The following is a 21,161-nucleotide window of genomic DNA, read 5'->3' on the forward strand; positions in this document are numbered from 1 at the left end:
ATTAAAGAAATTTACCAACAGTAAAATTCACTTTTTTGGAGCATGTAGTTCTGTGAGTTTTAACACATGCATATAAACAGCATTTAGAATAATCTATCGCCCCTCAAATTGCCTGGTGCTGCCTTTTTGTAGTCAAACTCTCCCCTCCCCCTGACTCCTGGCCACACCGATCTGTTCTCTGTCACTATAGTTTTGCCTTTTCCAGAAAATCATGTAAGTGGGGTTATATGGACCATATCCCTTGGAGACTGACTTCTTTCATTTAGCATAATGCATATGAGATTCATCCATGTTGTATGTATTAATAGTTTGTCCCTTTTTATGACTAAGTAGTATTCCACCACTGTTTGTTTACTCATTACACCAGCACTGTGTGAGAATCTTAGTGGCTCTGCATTTTTGCCAGCATTTTATATTGCCAGTTTTTAAAATTCAACCATTTTGATAGATGTGTAATGGTATCTCATTGTGATTTTAATTTGCATTTATTTCTCTAATGATTAATGATGTTGAACATCTTTTCATGTGCATATTTGATGTTCTTCTGCCTGTTAGGTATATCTGTATTCCTGTCCATCATGATGTTTACTTCACCCACGGTCATTGTCATAACCCTATTCCATGTGGTTATTGTGCCTAGCTTTCTGTGTCAGCATTGTTTCCCAGGTACCCCAGTATGTTCCAAGGTCAAGGCACTGAGCTAGGAACTTTATGTACATAGTCTCATTTTACTCTTACAAAACCCCTGTGAGATAAGTGGTGTCTTCTATTTTTATGGAGGAGGAATAAAGACCCCATGTTCAACAGATATTTATTGAGTACCTACTGTATGCTATGAGCCAGTTATTATACCCATTGACTAGTTCTGTGACTTTGGGCAAGTCATTTAATCGCTGAGTCAATTTTCTTATCTGTTAAATAGGGATCTATATATCACCGTATTTTCTCTCAGGGTGATTGAGCAGAGGTTTTAAAGAAGAACATAGACGGTCTGGCCATGGTATATACTGAGGAAACATTGGCAGTGGTTCTATTGTTCTCTTCAAACACTTCATACTGTCCTGAGGCTGTTTCTGCCCCTTGCTGGCTAACTTCCTCTGGAAAATTGCCCCTTGGCCGGTCTCCTCCTCCACTCTGCATCAATATCAGGACCAACACAAGATTCAGCCTTTTGTTTTTAAGAAATCTGTTTCTCTGGTTGCTCTGTGTAGCTCACTAATGAATTGGCATCAGTTGATCGAGAAAGAGATGGGATTGAACAAATTTTGAAAAGCAGACCTACAGTGCTGCAGTTACTCCTTCATCCCTCCTCTAAAGGCAGAGGACCAGTTACCATGGAGATTACTGGTAGCTAACCTGGGGGCTGTGTTCCTAAATTCACATTTCTTACTTTGAATACCTAACCTGAGGTATGGCAAAAGGGGTACTAGGGAGGGACCTTATCTCTCAGAGCAATGGTGTGTGTAGTGTTGCTGGAATGTTTGAAATTTGTCATTTACTAGTCATTTAATCAAGCTTTTTTTCTTTGTTAGCCAGATAATTGGGGATGATTTCCAGGAAACTGGAAGTACTTTGAAGAGGGGCTGGTGTTTGAAATGAGTGCTTAAGATTCTCTGAAGTCAGTAACAGAAAAGTTAAATGAGCCAAATGCTTTACTCTGAGTCCATTCCAGCTTCAGTGTTTATGTAAGAATGTCTTACTTTTACTAATACCATAAAGGGTTGATCTAGTTGGCAAGGTTATTCTGTTTAGGGTGAGACAGAAAGAGAAAATCATAATATGAGTAAAAAAAAAAAATCATCATGGTACCAAGATGGCATTTTACAAATTGTCATCATCCATCATGGAGTATGAGAGGCTTTGCTTGTGGAAGCAAGGGTGTGCTTAAAACTGGCTCCCTGCTTTTACCTCTTCGGTAGCTAGAGCACGTTTTCAATTGTTAAGCATGTATCCAACGCTTACCATGTTCCAGGTCTATGTTAGGTATTAAGTCTCCTTAATCTTCACAGTAACCATCTGAAATAAAAGATAGCCCCATTTTACAAAACATCGTGTGGAGAGGCCATTTGACTTATCCAGTGTGACCCTGTGAGGAGGTGGCATTGAGCCCTGGTTCTCTGACTGTGCCTGCTGCTCTTATTGGAACCCACTCTGCCTCAATCTGCCTGTCACGGAGGCATGACAGCTGCTGCCTGCTGAGTGCCAAGAAAGCCAGCACACCTTCTCCCACTGTCGCATCTGTTTCTTTCATGGGGGCTGTTTCCAAGACCTAAGGTCAACACTTGCCTACCACAAGCCCTGAGATCGGGTAATTTTATTTTGTCCAGAAGGCCCATTGTAGAAAGAACGTGAACTTTAAGTCAGAGAAAATGTTCAAGTGGTGTCTCCACCATTTTGTCACCATTGCAGGGCCTTCTGGCTGGTCTTGGGGGCCTGAAAAAGCTGCCTAGGGTAGTGGTTAAGAATGTGGATTCTGGAGTAAACTGGTTTCAAATCCTTGTTCTATCAGCTGTGTGACTTATCAGCTGTGTGACTGTGTACAACTTAATTGCTTTCTATGCCTCATTTTCCACCATCTGTGAAATCGGTGTAGCAATAGTTCCTACCTCACAGGGATAAATGATTGTAAAGAGACAAATAAGAACTGTCAAGAGGTTGAGTTGAAATAATCCCATTTTGGTCATCTTGGTCATCTAGTGCAATTGTTTCTTTCAGTGACATGATAACGAGCTTCCTTGAAATTTATAGTAACTTTCTTCTCTCCTTCTTGCCCAAAGTGAAAGAATTTCACATTTTTTTAATTTAATGCCAGCACAAATATTTGCTACCACGATTTTACTAGAAAAACAGATTAAATTATCACAAAATTACTATCTCCACCTAAGAAATTGAATTAGTAAATCTAAACAGGATGTTTTTTTGTCTAGAGAATACCTAAGTGTTTTTTGTAGAATTACTATACATAAAATTAGGTATAGTAAACAACAGTCTCATTTTTTAGGTGAATATATGAAAAACACAACCAATTCTATATTAAAAAAACAACAGCAACACCCTATTTCATTGAAATGATTTGACTCCCCTTCTTTAATCTTGAATTTGGCTGGGTTGCATTTGAATTAACTTTTTTTCCCCTTCAAGTTGACTGCCGTAAGAGGGGACCATAGCTGTGAGTCCACCAGGAGGACAGCAGTCTCTGAATTGAGCGTAGGTCTACAAGTCAAATTTGACTGATAACCCGTGGGCAACGTGGTGCTGGCTGAGTCTGCATCCTTATTCCGAAGTCTGTCCTGATGTCCTGTGACTAATATGTTCCAGCTGTCTGGGTCACTACTTTGGAGTACTATTTATTTGCAGCGGTGATGCTGCAAATAGGAAAAGCTTTCCCTTTTGTTGGTTGAAAGCTTTGCTGGTAATTAGCAAAACAGGCATGCCTCTTATTTGGAGAGAGACTGGAAAAGCGGCTGAAGAGTCAATTGTACGTAACCACTTTGGAAAACGATCTGGCATTACCGAGGAGAGTTGAACGAACATATGTGGTCCCAAGCCCAGCTCTCTTCTCCTAGGTATACGCCCTGGAGAAGTTTGCTGTGTGCACCGGGGGATGAGCAGTAGAATATAAATGCAGCATTATTCATAACAGCAAAAACTGAAAAATCCCCAGATGATCCTTAACAGTAGAACAGAGCAGTAAATTGTGGGTATGTTCACATAGTGAGAACTATATGGTGGTGAAAAATCAGCTACAGTCACATGAGTCAACAGGGATGAACCTCAAAATCAAAATCTTAAGAGGCGAGTCTGGAATACATACAGTCCTGGTTTCCTTTGTATTAGGCTTAAAGCCAGGCAGAACACAACAGCATATTGAGAATACAGATGTGGTAAAACCATACAGAGGAGGAAAGGATTGACTCAAGATTCAGGCCTGTGGTTATCTCTGGTGGGGAGAGTGGAGGGGTTGAGGTACAGGAAGGGGTACACAGGCCTTTTGTTTGTTTGTTTGTTTTAAACAAAAGTCAGAACAGAACCTAGCACCACCAACTGGGTATTAACATACATGGGATTCATTTTATTATTCTTTAAGCTGACATATGTTATTATATTAGTTATCACTGCATAACAAGTTACCTCAAAATTTAGTGGCTTAAAAGTGATAAATCTTCATCATCTCACACAGTGTCTGTGTGGGTCAGGAAACCAGGAGCAGCTTCGCTGGATGGTTCTAACCAGGGGAAGGTCACATGGGGCTGCAGTCAGGATGTCAGTGGAAGCAGCCATCGTCTGAAGGCTTGCCTGGCCTGGAGGATCTGCTTCTCAGAAGCCTTACTCACCTGGCTGTTGCAGGAGGCCTCGGTCCTTACCACGTGGGCCTCCCTCTAGGGCGGCTGGAGTGTCTTCATGACCATGACGTGGCAGCAGGTTTCCCTGCCAAGGCAGTGAGAGGGAAGCTGCTCTTTGGACCTGGCCTTTGAAGTCACACCCCATCCTTTCCCCAATATCCTATTAGCCACACATGCCAGCCCTATTCAGTGTGTGTGTGTGTGTGTGTGTGTGTGTGTGTGTGTGTGTGTGTGTGTGTGTGTGTTGGGGGTACTTCACAAGAGCCTGAGTGCCAAGAGGCAGGGGTCATTGGGGGCCATCTGGGAGGCTGGCTACCATGGTAGGCACTTTTATTTTTTTATTTTTTAAATTAAATTTTTTTTATTGTGTGTGTTTGGTCTTTGTTGCTGCTCACGGGCTTTCTCTAGTTGCGGCAAGTGAAGGCTACTCTTCGTTGCGGTGCGTGGACTTCTTATTGCGGTGGCTTCTCTTGTTGCGGAGCACGGGCTCTAGGCGTGCGGGCTCAGTAGTTGTGGCATGTGGGCCCTAGAGCACGCAGGCTTCAGTAGTTGGCACGGCAGGCTCAGTAGTTGTGGCTCACGGGCCCTAAAGCGCAGGCTCAGTAGTTGCAGTGCATGGTTTTAGTTGCTCCGTGGCATGTGGGATCTTCCCGGACCAGGGATCAAACCCGTGTCCCCTGCGTTGGCAGGCAGATTCTTAACCACTGCGCCACCAGGGAAGTCCAGCACTTTTAAATATATTTCACAATAAAAGTTTTAATTTAGAGACAAACTAAATTGGTCAGCTTATTTTTCTTTAGGAATGATGCAGGCATCCATTTAAATGAAAATTACTAGAGATGCTGAAGGTGTTACCAATCAGTATGGGTTGGAAGAAAAGTCAGTGGTTTAATCTGAGTAACTAAGTGGCGGAGCCTGCCTGACGGGAATGTCCAAGGGGCAGGGAGCGGGTGGAAGGGCAGTGAAGAGAGGAACTTCAGTAACACTCACACCAGGACGTGTGGTATAGAGATGGGATTGTATGTATCTAGACTTCATCCCACCTATACCTAGATCTGGCAAAAATCTGGGGCTCCTGAGTTTGAAGCGAATTCTCCAAAGCAGGGGCTATTGGGAGCTTCCTGGACGCACTGTGATATTAAAACCCCTACCAGCTTCACACGTTGTCCCAAGACCATCTTTAATGAAAAAGGAGATTCCATCCCTCACTCCCTTCCCCCGCATGTAAGGGTGTGGCTGGAAATGAGCTAGGCAAGTAAGGATAGGAGTTTTGGCTTTAAAATTCATGCAATGGGTGCTTCCCTGGTGGTCCAGGGCGGTGAGACTCCACACTCCCAGTGCAGGGGGCCCGGGTTTGATCCCTGGTCGGGGAACTAGATACCGCATGCCGCAACTAAGAGTTCGCATGCTTCAACTAAAAGATCCCACACGCGGCAATGAAGATCCTGAGTGCTGCAACTAAGACCCGGCGCAGCCAAAATAAATAAATAAATAAATATAAAAGAATTCATACAATGATTGCATTCAACTCCATAATGCATATCTGTTTCAATATTAACAGCTTTAATATTACTGATTCACTTGCTTATCTTTCCCTCACCAAAATCCGTGAGTAAAGTTGATGTTTCCAAAGATACATCATGTTTTTTCCCTTGGTTTTGTGTTGCTGTTGGCGTAACTTCTTGATCAGTATTCCTGGGGTCCAAGTGCTCTTGTTGGTGAATCATATCCTATCTTTTTTGTGAGTTGCAACATCCTTGTGAACAGGTGTTCCAACCCACAGGAGAGGTAGCTGCCTGGAGAGGTTTTCTCAATTTTTAATACTTTAAAAAAATAATTTAATACTTAAAAAAAATAATTTATTTATTTTTGGCTACGTTGGGTCTTCCTTCGTTGCTGCGCGCGGGCTTTCTCTTTGTTGCAGTGGCTGCTCTTTGTTGCGGTGTGCGAGCTTCTCACTGCGGTGACTTCTCTTGTTTACGGAGCATGGGCTCTAGGCGCACAGGCTTCAGTAGTTGTGGCACGTGGGCTCAGTAGTTGTGGCTCGTGGGCTCTAGAGCACAGGCTCAGTAGTTGTAGCGCACGGGCTTAGTTGCTCCGCGGCATGTGGGATCTTCCAGGACCAGGGCTCGAACCCGTGTCCCCTGCATTGGCAGGCGGATTCTTAACCACTGTGCTACCAGGGAAGTCCAGAGGTTTTCTCAATTTTTAATCAAGCTAGTGAGCGGAGGAGACAGGACTAAAAGCCAGGTGCAGGGGTCCCTGACTAGCTTTCCTCAGACTTTTGTACACCAGCATCTTCACATGGTAGACATCAAGACCTCTAAACCTTTGCGCATTGCGTGCAGAATTTTGGTGATCAGCAGATGAAGGGCAACTTCAGGCCATCATGCAGGGTAGTTTTGATGCTGCTTCCATCTTTATTGGCAGAGCAGTCAGTGTCTGTGCCATTATATTCTGTTGTATTTTGCCTTTTATAAAAATGAATGGAAAATCTTCAACAGCGAGTGGTAATTGCCTTTCTGTGTGGCAGCGATAAAAATTACCTGGGGTGCCATGTGAGCCTTGTTTTACTTTCTTTGGCCAATAGCGTGCTTTCTTGAGAAAGAAGGGAGAAAAATGAAATACATATATATAAAATGTCAAAAATACATTAAGGGTTATTGTGTTTCAAAGGGAAGTATAATGACTAATAGTCATTATAGTAATTAGTAATCATAATTATAGTATTATTGGTACTATTAAGAATGATTATTAATATATACTCTCAGGGAGTAAACTGCAGTGTGTGCGTGCCCCTCCCCCCCTCCCCGCCCCTTCCCCACAATGACATGCGGCTGTGTTGTTTGGCTGTTTGGCTTTGAGGTTGGTTTTCAGGAGGGTGTCATGTTATGGGGTAGGGAGCGTGGGGACGGCCTGTGAATTTATGTTCCCTTCCTAGCTGATATAAGTACTGTGCTTTCTCCTTTCCTAGTGAGATAAGCCCTGAGCTTGAGGTCAGAAGACCTAAGTAGCAGTTTCATGTCTGATGTTTTGAATGTCCTATATCATCTCTGACACTTAGCTGCCTCCTCTGGAAAATGGAATCAGTAAACACCGCTTGCCTCACAGGGCCGTGAGGTGTGGTGAGGTGTGGTGGAGGCCATCAGGCCCTCGGGCCACTGTGCCCTAGAGTACGTATTATAGTCGAGTGGAGCAGCATGTCTGGTGTGGTTCTGTGAGGGTACATGAGTGCCTTCTAAGTGTAGTCTCAGAATCCAAGGTCAGAGTCAAGCTCCGGTCCTTGAAGCCCCAGTTTTTGTTCACGTGGAAGTTTAGGCTACATCACTGCCCTGAAATTTATGTGAATTAAAAGAAACTTACTGAGGAATTCCTTTGTTCCAGAAGTTCCTTGAGTGGGTCAGGCCAGTGGTTGTTCCCTACATTCAGTACGTGATGGGATTATTTTTTTCTCTTTTCACTTTTCTCCTTGCTTAAAAAACAGTTTCAACAGAATTTTAACCTACAGGCTTGACATATATTAACACTGTCTCAACTGAAATGGCATTAACTTAATAAAAACCTTTGGTGGTAACGTGTTTTGCTTATTCTTGCAGGGCGAGGACAGCATGAACATCCATAAATGTGCCTCTGGGCATATTTAGCCGTTCGTTTTTGATTAGGAAAAAGAAGACGGCCATCCACTTGAAAGGTGAGTAAAGATTTCTGTGCGTCTTTTTATTATAAAAATGTTCAAACATACTGAAGAGTTAAAAAATGGACAGTGAGTTTACATTTAACAGTTGTTAGCATTCTGCCACATTGTGTGTACCTGTGTGTGTGTGTGTAGTAGGTTTCTACTGTTTTCTGCTGAAACATGTGAAAGTAAGTTGAAGAGATCATGACATTTTATCCTCAATTCTTGGGGATGCAGTTCCTAAAAATAAGAATATTCTCCCCTGAGGGACATTTTGGAACATTCATAAACTCCATGACAGAATCATTTAATTAAACACAGTTACAGTTTCCTATTAAAAGATGTAATTTTGAATTTATGTTCCCTTCCTGGCTGATATAAATAAGGTCAGATTTAAAAAATATTTAAACAGTGACTTACTTAATGGACAGACCTATATAGTGAATTTGTTTGATATGGAAAACATCTGGACATGAAGGATTGGAATTTGCACTACACGCGTGTGCCCTGTATAAGAGAGGATTACTGTGCTTTCTCTGTTCCTGGTAATCTGCCCATCTGGCCCGCTGTAGCTGATGTTTATTGTTAGGTCAGAGGATCTGATGACTACTCTTCCCTCCTTCCTGACCAGCATTCACAAGTAGACCAGTCTCTGTGATTTAATGTGATCAAAGGTCTTAATTGATTCTTTTAGCCTGCACTTACAAGGAGAATGGGAAAAGAATATGAGTGGTAATGTCCAGTTGAGGTTAGTGTATTAAGATCAACATTAGAATCAGAATGATTCCCAGCCCCAAAATTTGACTACCTGAGTCGAAACTTTACATAAAGTCTTAAAGATGTGTGTTCAGCTTGGACTGTAGTTGTAAGTATTACCCATGAGGGCCGTTTACACAGTCGGTCATTACAGCTCTGTGGTGCTTGCAGGGTTGCTGTTGCTGTTCTCCATTCTAATCTCAGTTACATTTTGTTTACAGTATCTTCTTCTGGAGGCCCTGAGTGTTGCAGCATTTCTTCATTCATGTTTATCAACTAGATTTACCCATTTAGAGCGTTATTTTAAAAGAAGTCTGTTTAAGTGAGCCATTTAGGGCAGCAGAGTCGTCTTAGTATTTTCATTTCTGATTTAGAACAAAAAGTTAGTGACAGCAGTAAAGTTTCTGAAAGACACTAACTTTCCGAAGACGCTGGGACTGGAATTACAGGTATCTCAAAATGATCTAGTTTGCTTTCTCACTGTTTGGCCTCTGTCTGGTTATGCTTAGAAAAAATGAGGAGGCGTGCCTGGGGCTCCACATGAGGCCAGAGGCTCTGCAGGATGGCGGAAGGGAAGGCATATGGGGCTCTGTGTGCGGCCTTCAGTTGGCTCTCTAGTCCTGGACCACTTAGAAATGGGGGAGTGTTTGTTTCTTAAACATTCTATTGAAATAGAATATATATACAGAAAATACGCATATTGTAAGTGTATAGCTCAATGCAGTTTCCAAACTGAGCTCACTAATGTAACCAGAACCCAGATCAAGAAACAGAACATTCTCCCCACAGCCTCATGCCTCCTCTAGACACTAGATTCCGGACATTACCCACTCGGTGGGTAATTACTCTCTTGACTTCTAGGAGCATAAATTAGTTTGCCTGTCTTTCTGTGTGTGTGTGTGTGTGTGTGTGTGTGTGTGTATGTATAATGCAGATCGTACTCTTCTGTGTCTGACTTTCCTCATTCAACAATGTATTAGAAAGATTCCTCCGTATTGTTGCATGTAGTTGTAGATTGATCATTTTCATTGCTGTAGAGCATACCATTGTGTGAGAATCCAGCAGTTTATTCCTTCTGTTAGATACAGGTGATTTTTCTGGGCTCATCCACTCAGAGCACCCTGTGGCAGAAATGAGGATTAACCAAGGTTTTATCCTCATTGTGGTTACCGTTGAAGTGTCCCGAGTTGTCCAGCCTCTGCCCAGCTTCTGCTGTGATACAAAGGAGGAATCCCGGCAGCCGATAGAAGGTTGAGACACAGTTGGAAGAGATTGGTTTTTCAGTCCTGTAATGATTCCTGTTGCTTTTCCTGTGACTCACCATGTCCCTTTTCTCTTTGTTCTCAGCTGGCACGTTTTTTCCATCCTTTTGTCTGTCATTGTAAGTCTTTCTGCACCCCCTCCAAGGAGACAGTAACTATATCAAACAGTAGGCAATCAGTAAATATTTAAAGTTCATTGGGTGTTGATATTAGGTGTTAGATGAAGGGTGAAGAGTTGCAAGTCATGGGCTTGCTCTTGAGGAGCCTGTGTTGTGGTTACAGTTTCATAGGTACAAGTATGGGCCACATCGCTGGAAACCAGTTGTACTGTAAAGTTCAGGATGTAAACTCAAAGGCTTGCATGGGCCAGGCTTATAACATGACGGAAATTAGTAGGGGGCGGGGTTGCTCAGTAAGGAGTGATGGAGCTGTGGGGAATGAGTATATATGCCCTGCCCAATTTTTGACCCAACAAAACAGAACATGTCTGGCTGAATTTAGCAAATCCACCAATGTCCACCCTTCAGGGAATAGAGTGTTCATTATAAGAAAGTGGTTCCCATGGGATTTGGGTGTTTTTATGGCCAAATTCTGTTTTTATAAATGAAGTTTTATTTGAACACTGTCGTGCTCATTTGTGTATGTATTGTCTATGACCGCTTTTGCGCTACGACAGCAGAGTTGAATAGTTGTGAAAGAGGTTGAGTGGAGCATTTGCAACAGTGACCATATGGGCCACAATGGCTAGAATATTTACCATCTGGCCCTTTGCATAAAAGTTTGTCAACTCCTGCTTTACTTCATCAAAGCAAGGACATAGTGATAATAACCTCTGTAGTCATGAAATAGTGTGAGCCCATTACTTTTAGTGTTAATACCTTTATTTATTCGTTTATTTATCCAACAGATATTTACAGAGTGCCTATTGTACGTCAGGCGTGAAATGGTGATAGTCAGATATGGTTCTTGCCCTTGTGGGCTTTACAGAGACCCCTGTGAACTTGAAGTTCCATTGTAGGGTTGTGCTTTCTGTGAATCAGAACAAAAGTGTAATATGGAAATAGATTTACAAAATCCTCAAATTTAAACTAATATATCGGCTATTTTTGTTAATTTTATAAATTTGATGAACACTTACTCTGTGTAATCTAATGGTTAATTCAGTTATAAAAAAGTATGTTGTATGATATCATATAAATAATTATGTGTTTAGAGGTCCTAATTGTTTACATGTTGTAACAAAGATTGTTTGAAAGCAGCCTGTCTGGATAGGGCTGTGATCTTTGAAGAGCTTACCAAAGCAAGCCAAGCAGACCTTCAGTCTTAGGCCATGATAATAAGAAAAAATAAGCCTCAGCAGAAAGAACAGCACACAAGGTAATAAAGTTTGGAATGTAGTTAAACAAACGTATCTTTGTTGGTATGCTTATCTGCTTGCTTACTCGAGGTCATTAAAGTTTGTTTCTTCTTAATAGGAGGCTGTAGAGTGCAATGTAATGCACATAGAAAATAGAGAAATATTTTTAAATTTTCTCCAAGAAGTGTGAAACTGGTTTTTAACATCATTTTCACTCAATTAGCATTTTTATATATGCTCATCTATGCTTTTCGGGTGGACACTGGGGCTATGACTGACCTGTCACCGTAGTTATTTAGCTGTGTGTAATAATTTGAAGATGTGAAAACGCACAAAGTCCTGACAGTGTTTATACACTGCCTTAGGAGCCATCTGATGTCAAGTGTCACGCTGCTTGCACCTTCTGAGGCTGTGGTCTGGGCGACCAATGTGTGCTTTCCTCTGAAATCTAATTATGAGGATTTGTCTGAAGGAACTATAGGGAAGGAATGTTAGCTGGTGCAATGAACAGTTCAATGAATATGGTTAAAACTAGTACTGATTTCTTCTGTTGGCAAAATTAATAAATAAGGTTAAGGTTTAGTTCCTCTTCTTTATGAGGAAGAAATGATATATACACCCATACACAACTTTCTGCTTCTTGTGTTTAAAATGTTTTTAAAAACCTCAATCTTATTCTTCATTTTAGTAATTTTTTGTAGTGGTTTGGATTTAGGGGTAACTGAAAAATGAGAAGACTGAGAGGAAGTAAATATCACAGTTGTTTTCCTTGCAGAGCTGAAAACTGCAGGCTTAACTGCTTTGGTTAAAAATAAAGTTTTACGAAACAAATTTGATGATAGGCCAGAACACTTGATCTGTGGCATTAAAAAAACTGGATCTTCTATTCTACATAATATGGAGTTCTTCTGTCAAGAACTCCAGCTCCAGGAGTGTTTAATTTGTCAAGGCTAGCTAATTAACATTCACTTTCTCAGTCTCTCAAGTTTTATTTTCGGAGAGGGAAAGGACTGAAGTGCAGCTGAATATAGCTTGATAGAGCGAAACGTGTTTTAGAAAGAGATCAGAATGATTCTCTTGGTTGCAAGTAACAGAAAACCCAATTCAAACTATCTTAAATAAAAAGGTTTATTGGTTCAGGTGGTTGAAAGTCTAGAGATGGATCTGACTTCAGGAAGGGCCAGATTGGGAATCCAAACAATGTTATGAGGATCATTCTTGGCTGCATGTTCTTGGGCTACAGGTGAGACCTCCAGCGGCTTCAGGTTGACGTCGTTGCAGTGACCATCCAAGGCACTGCACAGACGACGTTCTTGTTCTGGTGCCTAGCGCTGGACCAGTCACTGTGGCCAGGGACATGGGCCCATCCTGACTGGATTGCCCAGGTCATATGCTTCACACATAGTGTCTGAGGTGAGCACCTCTTCAAGCACTGATTGATGACAGCGGGGAATGGTTCCCACCAGAAGCACAGAAATTAGGGAGGGTCAGTGGATGCTGAGAGGCAAACTAATAATAATAATAATAAATGTATCTTTTTATGGTTTGCAGAGCATTTTCAGGTGTATTCACTTGTTTGACTTGAAAGAAGCATCAGGGAGGCAGGATAAAGAAGTGATTAAGAACATGGATCCCGGGGCCAGACTGTGTGGGCTCAGTGATTAGCCACATAAGATTTTGACAAATACTTAACCTCTCTGTGCCCTAGTTTCCTCACTGTGCAATGGGGATAAAGGTACCTACCTTATAAGGTTCTGGGAAGGATTAAATTAATGGGTATTTGTAGGGCACTTAGAACAGTACCTGATACATGCTGGTCCCTCTGTCCCTTGTTATTTTTGTTATCTTTGAGACAGCCCTGCGCAGAGTGACAGGTGAGCTTGTGGAAGTCCAGAGTCGCATGGCCTGTAAGGGGGCAGCAACATCAGTCAGGTCTCCTGACTTCTTCCCTGGCCCCACAGTTGCCTTTATGTAATGACTGTGGAGCGTTTGGATTAATAATCAATCAAAGAAGCAGAGAGGGAAAAACTCTTACAAAGTAGGCCTGTTGTTTGGATGTACCTACGTGTACAAGCAGGGCAGCGTTACTTACATATTCTATTTGCAGGCCGATCTTTAGCTTCCCAGGTACAGAGTGCCCCCAGGGATATTTAGAGGACATCAGTGGGAGGACGTTGGCACAGAATTTTTCCACCCTGGTGGGCACAGGCTTGGGACAGTCAGCCGTATCCAGGGTTAGCACTCACTCCGGAGGTGTTTGCTGATTGTTTAATCAGAGCCAGTAATTCTGAGCTTTAGAGGAAACCAAGATTTTTGTGGTTGGGAGGCAATTTGAACCCATCAGTACGGTGTGAGGACGTAATTTTTGACAGAGAGGCTCACACGGCCCCAGAATGCTGCTTCCAAAGGCCTTTAGCCAGTTCTGTCTAGAAAAAGACACCGTTTTCCTCATTAAGAATATATTCCCACAACGGTGAGACAGTTTTGTGGGGAAATTATTCGAATGACTTAATGAAGGAGGCTTGCCCCGGGGACTCAGACTTTGGTGTGACCCAGACATCTAAGGAGGGTCATGTTGCTTTCCGAGGAGTAGACAATGATTTCTTTGTACTGACTGTGGACTCAAGACGCTGTGTTACTGTGGATTATCTTTAACATCCCACCCCAAATATGCAGCTCTACATGAGAAGAAAAACTTAGCGGAAACCACAATTTTGGCTCTCCCTACAGTGCTTCTGAGGAAGAAGGGTGCGCTTCGGCATTCCCAAAGCTTGCTTCGTGGGCGAACCCATCCGCTTCCCTGCATGGAAAACTCTGCCCTGCAGTGAGCGGCCTGTCCTCCCTTGCTGCCCCTGTGCCTGGTATGTGGGAGGTGCTCAGATAGTTCTTGAATGAACAAACCTATTTGAACTATGCCTTTGTCTTCATTTTCAGTTTCTTTTGACAAGAAATTGTTTACCGTGTAGATGTCTTCAGGAATTTCGGCTCTGAGTCTGACATTACCTTCTGTGTGAACACACCGCATTATGTTCTTTCTTCAGATGAAGGTGGTGGTGTTTGAGTATTGATTCCAACACCTGCTTTTACAATGGTGTTTATACTCCAGATAACACCTATTCAGAGAGTAAAGGGATCAGCTACTAATTCTGTAGAAACGACCCTTGGTTTGCTAAATGCTTGTGGGAATCATAAAAGGTTCTTAGATTTAATCCCACTTACTTTGTTCTTAGGTCCTTGGGAGCTTTTTGTCTTGTTTAGTAGTCTGGGATTGAATATTAATAGATTCTTCCTTGTCTTTAACCTGACCCTGTTTTATAGCTGAAAAAACAAGGGCAACCTTGTTTCCTGTAAGTCAACAACAAAAGTAATAACATTATTATTCATTGTGTGATGGGTACTGCCCTGAGTTCTTTTATTGATTATCCTGTTGAATAGTCTCAACAACTGCGTGACCACTATTTTGTAGATGATGAAACGGAGGCAGAGCCGGAATGTGGCTGAGTGGCCCCAGGTCTGCTTGTAGCACTCAACACACGCTGTACTGCCCATTGGCATGGGTCACTGTCCAGGCCAGGGGCTCTCAAACTGCCTGCATATTGGAATCACCCTTAGGGCTATAAAAGCACTCCGTGTCCAGGTACCCCCTCCCCCGCTCATGTTTTTATTTACTTGGTCTAGGATCTCAGGTGAAGGTGCTGTGCGTTCAGGATTGAGAACCTTTGAGCCAGAGCAGTGGTTCTTAAAATTTGGTCCCCAGAACAGTGGCATCAGCATCACCTGGGCACTTGTTAGAAGTAGAACTTCTTAGGTCCCACCCAAGCCTACTGAGTTGAAACTGTAGGGTGGAGGTCTAGCCGTCAGTGTTTTAACAAGCTCTCTGTGATTCTTTTTTCCTTAAATTGTAAAATACATAAACTTCATCCTCGTAACCACTGTTGCGTGTACAGTTCAGTAGTGTTAAGTATATTCACATTGTGGGGAAGTAGATCTCCATAACCTCCTCATCTTGCAAACCTGAAACTCTATACCTATTAAACGGTTCTCCTTTCCTCTCTTCCCCTCCCCAGCCCCTGGTAACCACCAGTTTACTTTTGTCTCTGTGAATTTGGCTACTTTGGATACCTCGTATAAGTGGAACTCCAGGTGAGTGTTGTGGACACACAAGTTTGAGAACCCCGCACTCCAAAATTCGATTTGGCTTATCTCCCGTTAGACTCCTACCCACACCATTCGTATCAACCATACTGTGAATCTCAAACACACCTTGAGCGTGCCACTGTCTTCCCAGTTCTGCCTCTGCCCCCTTGTTGTCCTGTGTCACTCGTCAAGTTGCTGAACTTCCCTGAGCTAGTTCTCTCATCTCTATAAAGGAAATAACCGAACTTGCAGAGTCTGCTAGAAGTTAAATGATTAGACACATGTGAAAGTATTTTGTAAGCTATCAGGTGGTATACTAATGAAATATTAAGTATAGAAATATCTTTTTAAAGTTTAGTTTTTGTTTTTATTGAAGTTATACAAGCTTGATTTTTAAAGGGTTATGTAGTTCCACAAGGCCTCTCATCCCCTTTATGGTGTTGCGCCCTCCCTGCCCTCCAGTTTCTTATTTGGTATTTACCTTATACTGTGTAAACAGGATTCACAGGTATGCTATATAGTATAGTCTGATTACTTTAACTTTCCTGCACACAGATTTTTCTTGGATTTAATAATTGTCTTGTTTTTAAAAATTTTGTGCCCTTATCACTAAGTTAGCCACAAACAGCCTTCCATGTGAATCTCCTCCCAATATCTTAGGTATTTTATCAATTTTATCTTCTTGACATTATCTCACCTGGAGTCTTAGGCACTGCACCTGTCTAGACCATATCCTCTCCAGGCCTGCTGTGTACCACGCCTTGAGATGGACTCTTCCTTCAACACCATTCTGGGGATTTCTCTTATCTTGCTTCTCTATGGGCTTCCCTGTTTTCCACATTCCATATTCCCTTCTTTCTTGGTTTATTCCCTTATTTTGGCGTGTTAGTTTCTGCTGTATATTTATATTTACCATACAGTCTGGTTGGTGTAGAGTTCTAGACTGGCAGTCTCTGAACCTCAGAATAGTGAAGGATTTGCTCTTTGCCTCCAGGCTTCCGGTGTTAGTGGTGATAAATCTAAGACCTTCTGATTCCCCGTTCTCCTCAGGTGAACGATCTTTCTTACTTTTTCTCTCGGACTCCTAGTTCTTCACGATAATGTTCCTTGGTGGGGAGGGTCTATTTTCATGTATTGTGCTGAGATCTGAATGGGCATTTTCAGGCTGGAAACTCACCTCTTTCATTTTTAGGAATTTTCTTGACGTCTGTCATTACTGACTTTTCCCCCTCTTTTCTCTGTTCTTTCCTTCTGAAATTCCTGTTAGGTGTTGACTGACTTATACTGTTGACTGTGATCTTTACTCCTGTTTTCCACCTCTATTTTTAAGCTGTTTTCTTAGAATATTTCCTCAACTTTACTTTCTAATCTTTCTATTCAATTTTTTATGTTTGTTACCATGTTTTTATTTTCTGATAGTTCTTTTTTTTGGTTTGTTCTTCTCTGGATGCTTCTATTTTATAGAGTCTTGTTTTTTTATAAGAGTATTCTCTTAGCTCTCTGAGGAGATAATTATACTTTTTTTCTTTTCTTTTTTTTTTTCTTTTTGAAGCTTTCTTTTTCTCATGATTTTTATTAACTTGCTTTTTTTCCTGTTTGTTTCCGTCTTTCATATTAGATACTTTCTTTATATGGCTGATGATCCTTGAGTGTCAGTTCATGGTTAAGAATGGGGCTTCATAAATTGGAAGATATGGCTTCTTTGGGTCTGCTACGTCAATTGCCATTTTCAAATTGATTTCCAGCTTTAAAAAGTTTAAAATTTAAATCTCTCTCCTTGTGGATTTATGCCTTTAAAAAGCAGTAACTGGGGCTTCCCTGGTGGCGCAGTGGTTGAGAGTCCGCCTGCCGATGCAGGGGACACGGGTTCGTGCCCCGGTCTGGGAAGATTCCACATGCCGCGCAGCGGCTGGGCCCGTGAGCCATGGCCGCTGAGCCTGCGCGTCCGGAGCCTGTGCTCCACAACGGGAGAGGCCACAACAGTGAGAGGCCCGCGTACCGCAAAAAAAAAAAAAGCAGTAACTGTTGTATTGGGGGTTTAGGAGAGAGAGGAACTAAATATGTGTGTCTGTCCACTGTCTTTAACTGGAAGTCAATATAGAAGTCTTAAAAATCCAGGGCAGGATTTGTAGCGTTGGTATTTGGTGAGACACATACCTGCAGTGGTGAGCCTTAGCTGGTGTTCTTTTATTTTTAAGGCGTGATATATATTTAGATTGCCTCAGTAGAGATCTTGGCTTTCTTGTTAACTCTGAAGCAGCTGCCTCTTTTTCTTGGTTAAAGGCTTTCATTTCAGATGTAAAATACCAATAAATTTATAAATAATTGGGCTTTGAGATAAAAAATAAGAATCCTTAAAAAAAATCCTTATTGATGTTTCTAAAAGCAATTTTCTGAGGGTAAGCATCTAATTCTTAGATTAAAATGCAGCTGACACATTAAGCCTTCTTACATGAAAAGCCCAATAATAGGCTTTAATGCCGTTTGTCCTTGACCACCCACAAAGGGCACTGCCGCAGGCCAGAGGGATTGGACATAAATATGGCATGGGGAGTGAGGCTGTGTTTGTGACTTTGATCCCTAGTAAATGCTTCAACAAAGCATTCAAGCTCGGATCGTCAGAGAGTAGGTAAAAAACTAACCTTAATTCTGATAGCAGGTCTCTGCAAAAATTAAGCAGGTTTGGGGAGGGCAGTGCGGTTCTTTTAATATAGGCCAACTGACCTTGGGTTATTGGGTTATCTCCTGATGTGCCCCTTGTGGTGATAAATTCAGTTTCTTTCTGTCCTCTCTGAACATTGGGCGTGTCCTGTGGCAGATAGATACCCATGCTTCCTTCCCGCTTACTGGGGCACAGCCCCTCAGAGGAATGCCTTGGTCATTGGGTGATAACTGAGATGGTAGTTCCTGGCCTGGTGGCGATTAGATAACAGAAGTTCTTTTCAGAAGACTTGCAGCTCTGCACAGCAGCAGCTCTTCAATAGCTATAACTTCACCACTGGGAAAGGAAAGGAAAACCTCTCTGCTTCCGTGCTGATTGTTGTGGAAGCTTGCCCAAGATCCTTTTTTTGTGTGCAGAGCTGTGTGCAAAACTGAGAAATTGCTTTCTACTTAAAATATTGGCCTTTTATTACTCTATCAACCTTTGGGGAAATCAGATTCACAGTTTACCTAAGTTTAGAAAGTCAGTTACTCACTCTTATTGTTAAAGCCACCAACAATCTAGGGGTAATTTTAGTTACTGTCTTGAGGTTGAATTAAAATAATAGGAGCACGGTACTGTAGATCTTCCTTGTTAGTTTTTGAGTTTTTTTAAAAAGCTAAATATAAATAAATTATGAATTCTTGTCAGTTAGGAAGGGACCCTTTTTGTTAAATTAGAAACTCCTCTCTCTATATTTCTGTGTCCTTCTCCCTTAATATATATACAGTAGCAAAATGACCTCCTGGCGCTGTGTCTGTTACTTCACAGGCAGAGACCAGAGTTTTTAGTGCTAAGAGGGAAACTTGCAAATGATGACAAGTTAGCTGACCAATGTCCAGCCTGAGTTTTCTGAGTTTTGTCACCCTCGTTGATTATCAGCATTGCTGCCTCTGCCACGCTTCCACTTTTAAAGCTCTAGCCCAAGCATGAGCAGAATATTTCCTTGGTTACTCTCAGCTTAATTGAAGCAGCCTGAGTTTTCTATTTTCTGCATTCTGAGGGTCAGCAATGGAAACTAAACCTCTTTTTTTTTTTTTTTTTTTTTAATTAAAAGGAGAGCTACGACTGTTGTTTGCAGAAACTGCCAGCTTCTGATCTTGCTAGAGCTACTTCACTCCCAGGGCTTAAAGCCCCAGCTCTGTGCAGTATTTATAGATTCCTGAATAAAGAATCGAGGAAGAAGCAAATATGTATAGTTTCCAAGTGATTTACATTACATGCCCTGTGGCATTTTATTATTTAAAATTTCGTTCTGTTGCCAACATGATTTTGGCACTTAGTATGTGATAATTATGATTTGTATTCTTTAACAAACTTCTATTGGCAGAGGTTTATCACATACATACGTTACAGTGTAATGTGTACCATCAAAAGTGCTATCAAGAAATGAAGGGTTAAATTTATGAGACAGATAGTTTTGTGATTCAAAAAATGTGTGAGGCAGACTATAGCTTTGTCATTTGTGCTTTGAGATTGCCATGAATAGGCCCCTCATCTGGTTGAGAATTTTAACTACCCAGTTTCTCTATGGGAAAAATTGCTCTTCAGACAGAGTGTGAATGAAATATCCTATCCATTGTGGGACTCCTCATGCTCTTGGAGGGAGATGAGAAGAAAGGGTAGCATTTATGGCATTTGGCTGTTTCGCTGAAAGGGGGGTGTGTTCCTCCAGCTGCAGCTGTGGTGGCTGCTGGGAGGACAGTGAGACAAGGGTGTCTAAAGAGGGTCTAAGATCAGGTACTTGGTGAGGGTTTTCTGAGGTCGCTGGCTTTTCACGTGAGACCCCAGTATCTGATGCCTTTTGTGGAGGCCACGGTTATAACCTTGTTTGAGAGATTTACTGTTGGGTCCATAATGGGGACAAGCTGGCCATGCTTCTGTTGAAAGAAGTTGGGTCTCGCCTGCAGGGTGAGCTGCTTTAGCTCGTCCATCACCCAGCTTCTTGTGGGGCATCTCTGATCAGAAGCTGGGGCAGATCCGTGTTAGGTGGTGGGGTTGGTGGGGCTACTGTCTCCCACTTGGGAATTTTTGGAACCTTCTTTGGTGATATGGTGTGTAAAAGCCCATGTTTAGAATTAGACAAAACAGATCTGGTTGTATATCCTAGCATCTTGGCTGAGACCATGGGCGAGTTACTTCACCTTTCGAAACCCCAGTTTTCTCATCTGTAAAATGGGAATGTTGTTTGCTTCAGGGTTATTTTAAGGATTAAATGAGATTTTATATATATATATATATTTTTTAGTACTAATTATAATACATTAATATATTTATTATTAAATATATAAAATATATGAGCTTTCTATGTTAATATATAAATTTTTATATCTATCTTACATATATATATGTGCACAGAGACATGTACACTCTATACACATACAGTAGCACCTGGCACATAGTAAGTGCTAAATATTCAGAGGATTTTATTATCACACCATTATGTATTATTATGCTGTAATTATGCTCAGACATTGTGGTGTGCTGGGTACCGTATGGTACCCCCTTGGCTCCCTTCCTCCCAGATGCAACAGTGCTCACTGTGGGGAAATGGGAAAGATGCTAGGCTTTGCTGAAATTGCACCCAGATTCGAATTTGCTTTTCTTAGTTCTTATTCTTCCGACTCTTAAGCTTTTGCCTTTTCTTAATGTTCAGCATGTTCTCTTAAAGTATTAACTATTAAGATGGGCATGACAGCTCTCTGGGCAGGGAACATAGGCTGCCCCGGCACGGGCAAAGTGGCTTTATAAAGACGTTGTCTCTTCATCAGCTTTTTAAGGTTTACTTTTCCCTCCACTAAGGGAGAATTTGTTTATAAAACAGTTTATTAGGCAGCCATTAGTTTTTCTACTTTTTGTCAGTGATTTGACTCTTGGGCAGCAAGAGGTAGCTGGTATTTGCAGTTGGACGAGATAAAATTCTTGTTGA

The 21,161-nt window shown here is 41.8% G+C and overlaps 1 protein-coding gene across 11 annotated transcripts in view; it reads left to right on the forward strand.

The window, feature by feature from the left end:
• SGMS1 (sphingomyelin synthase 1) overlaps positions 1-21,161 on the forward strand; it is a 290,636-nt gene that overhangs the window by 28,185 nt on the left and 241,290 nt on the right. For all 11 annotated transcript variants that reach the window (XM_067710125.1, XM_067710129.1, XM_067710131.1 and 8 more), the window contains exon 2: positions 7,940-8,034. The gene's annotated coding sequence lies outside the window, so the exon portion shown is untranslated. The remainder of the gene's footprint in view (positions 1-7,939; positions 8,035-21,161) is intronic.

This window comes from Pseudorca crassidens, chromosome 16, assembly GCF_039906515.1.
Source record: "Pseudorca crassidens isolate mPseCra1 chromosome 16, mPseCra1.hap1, whole genome shotgun sequence".
Lineage (NCBI taxonomy): Eukaryota > Metazoa > Chordata > Mammalia > Artiodactyla > Delphinidae > Pseudorca > Pseudorca crassidens.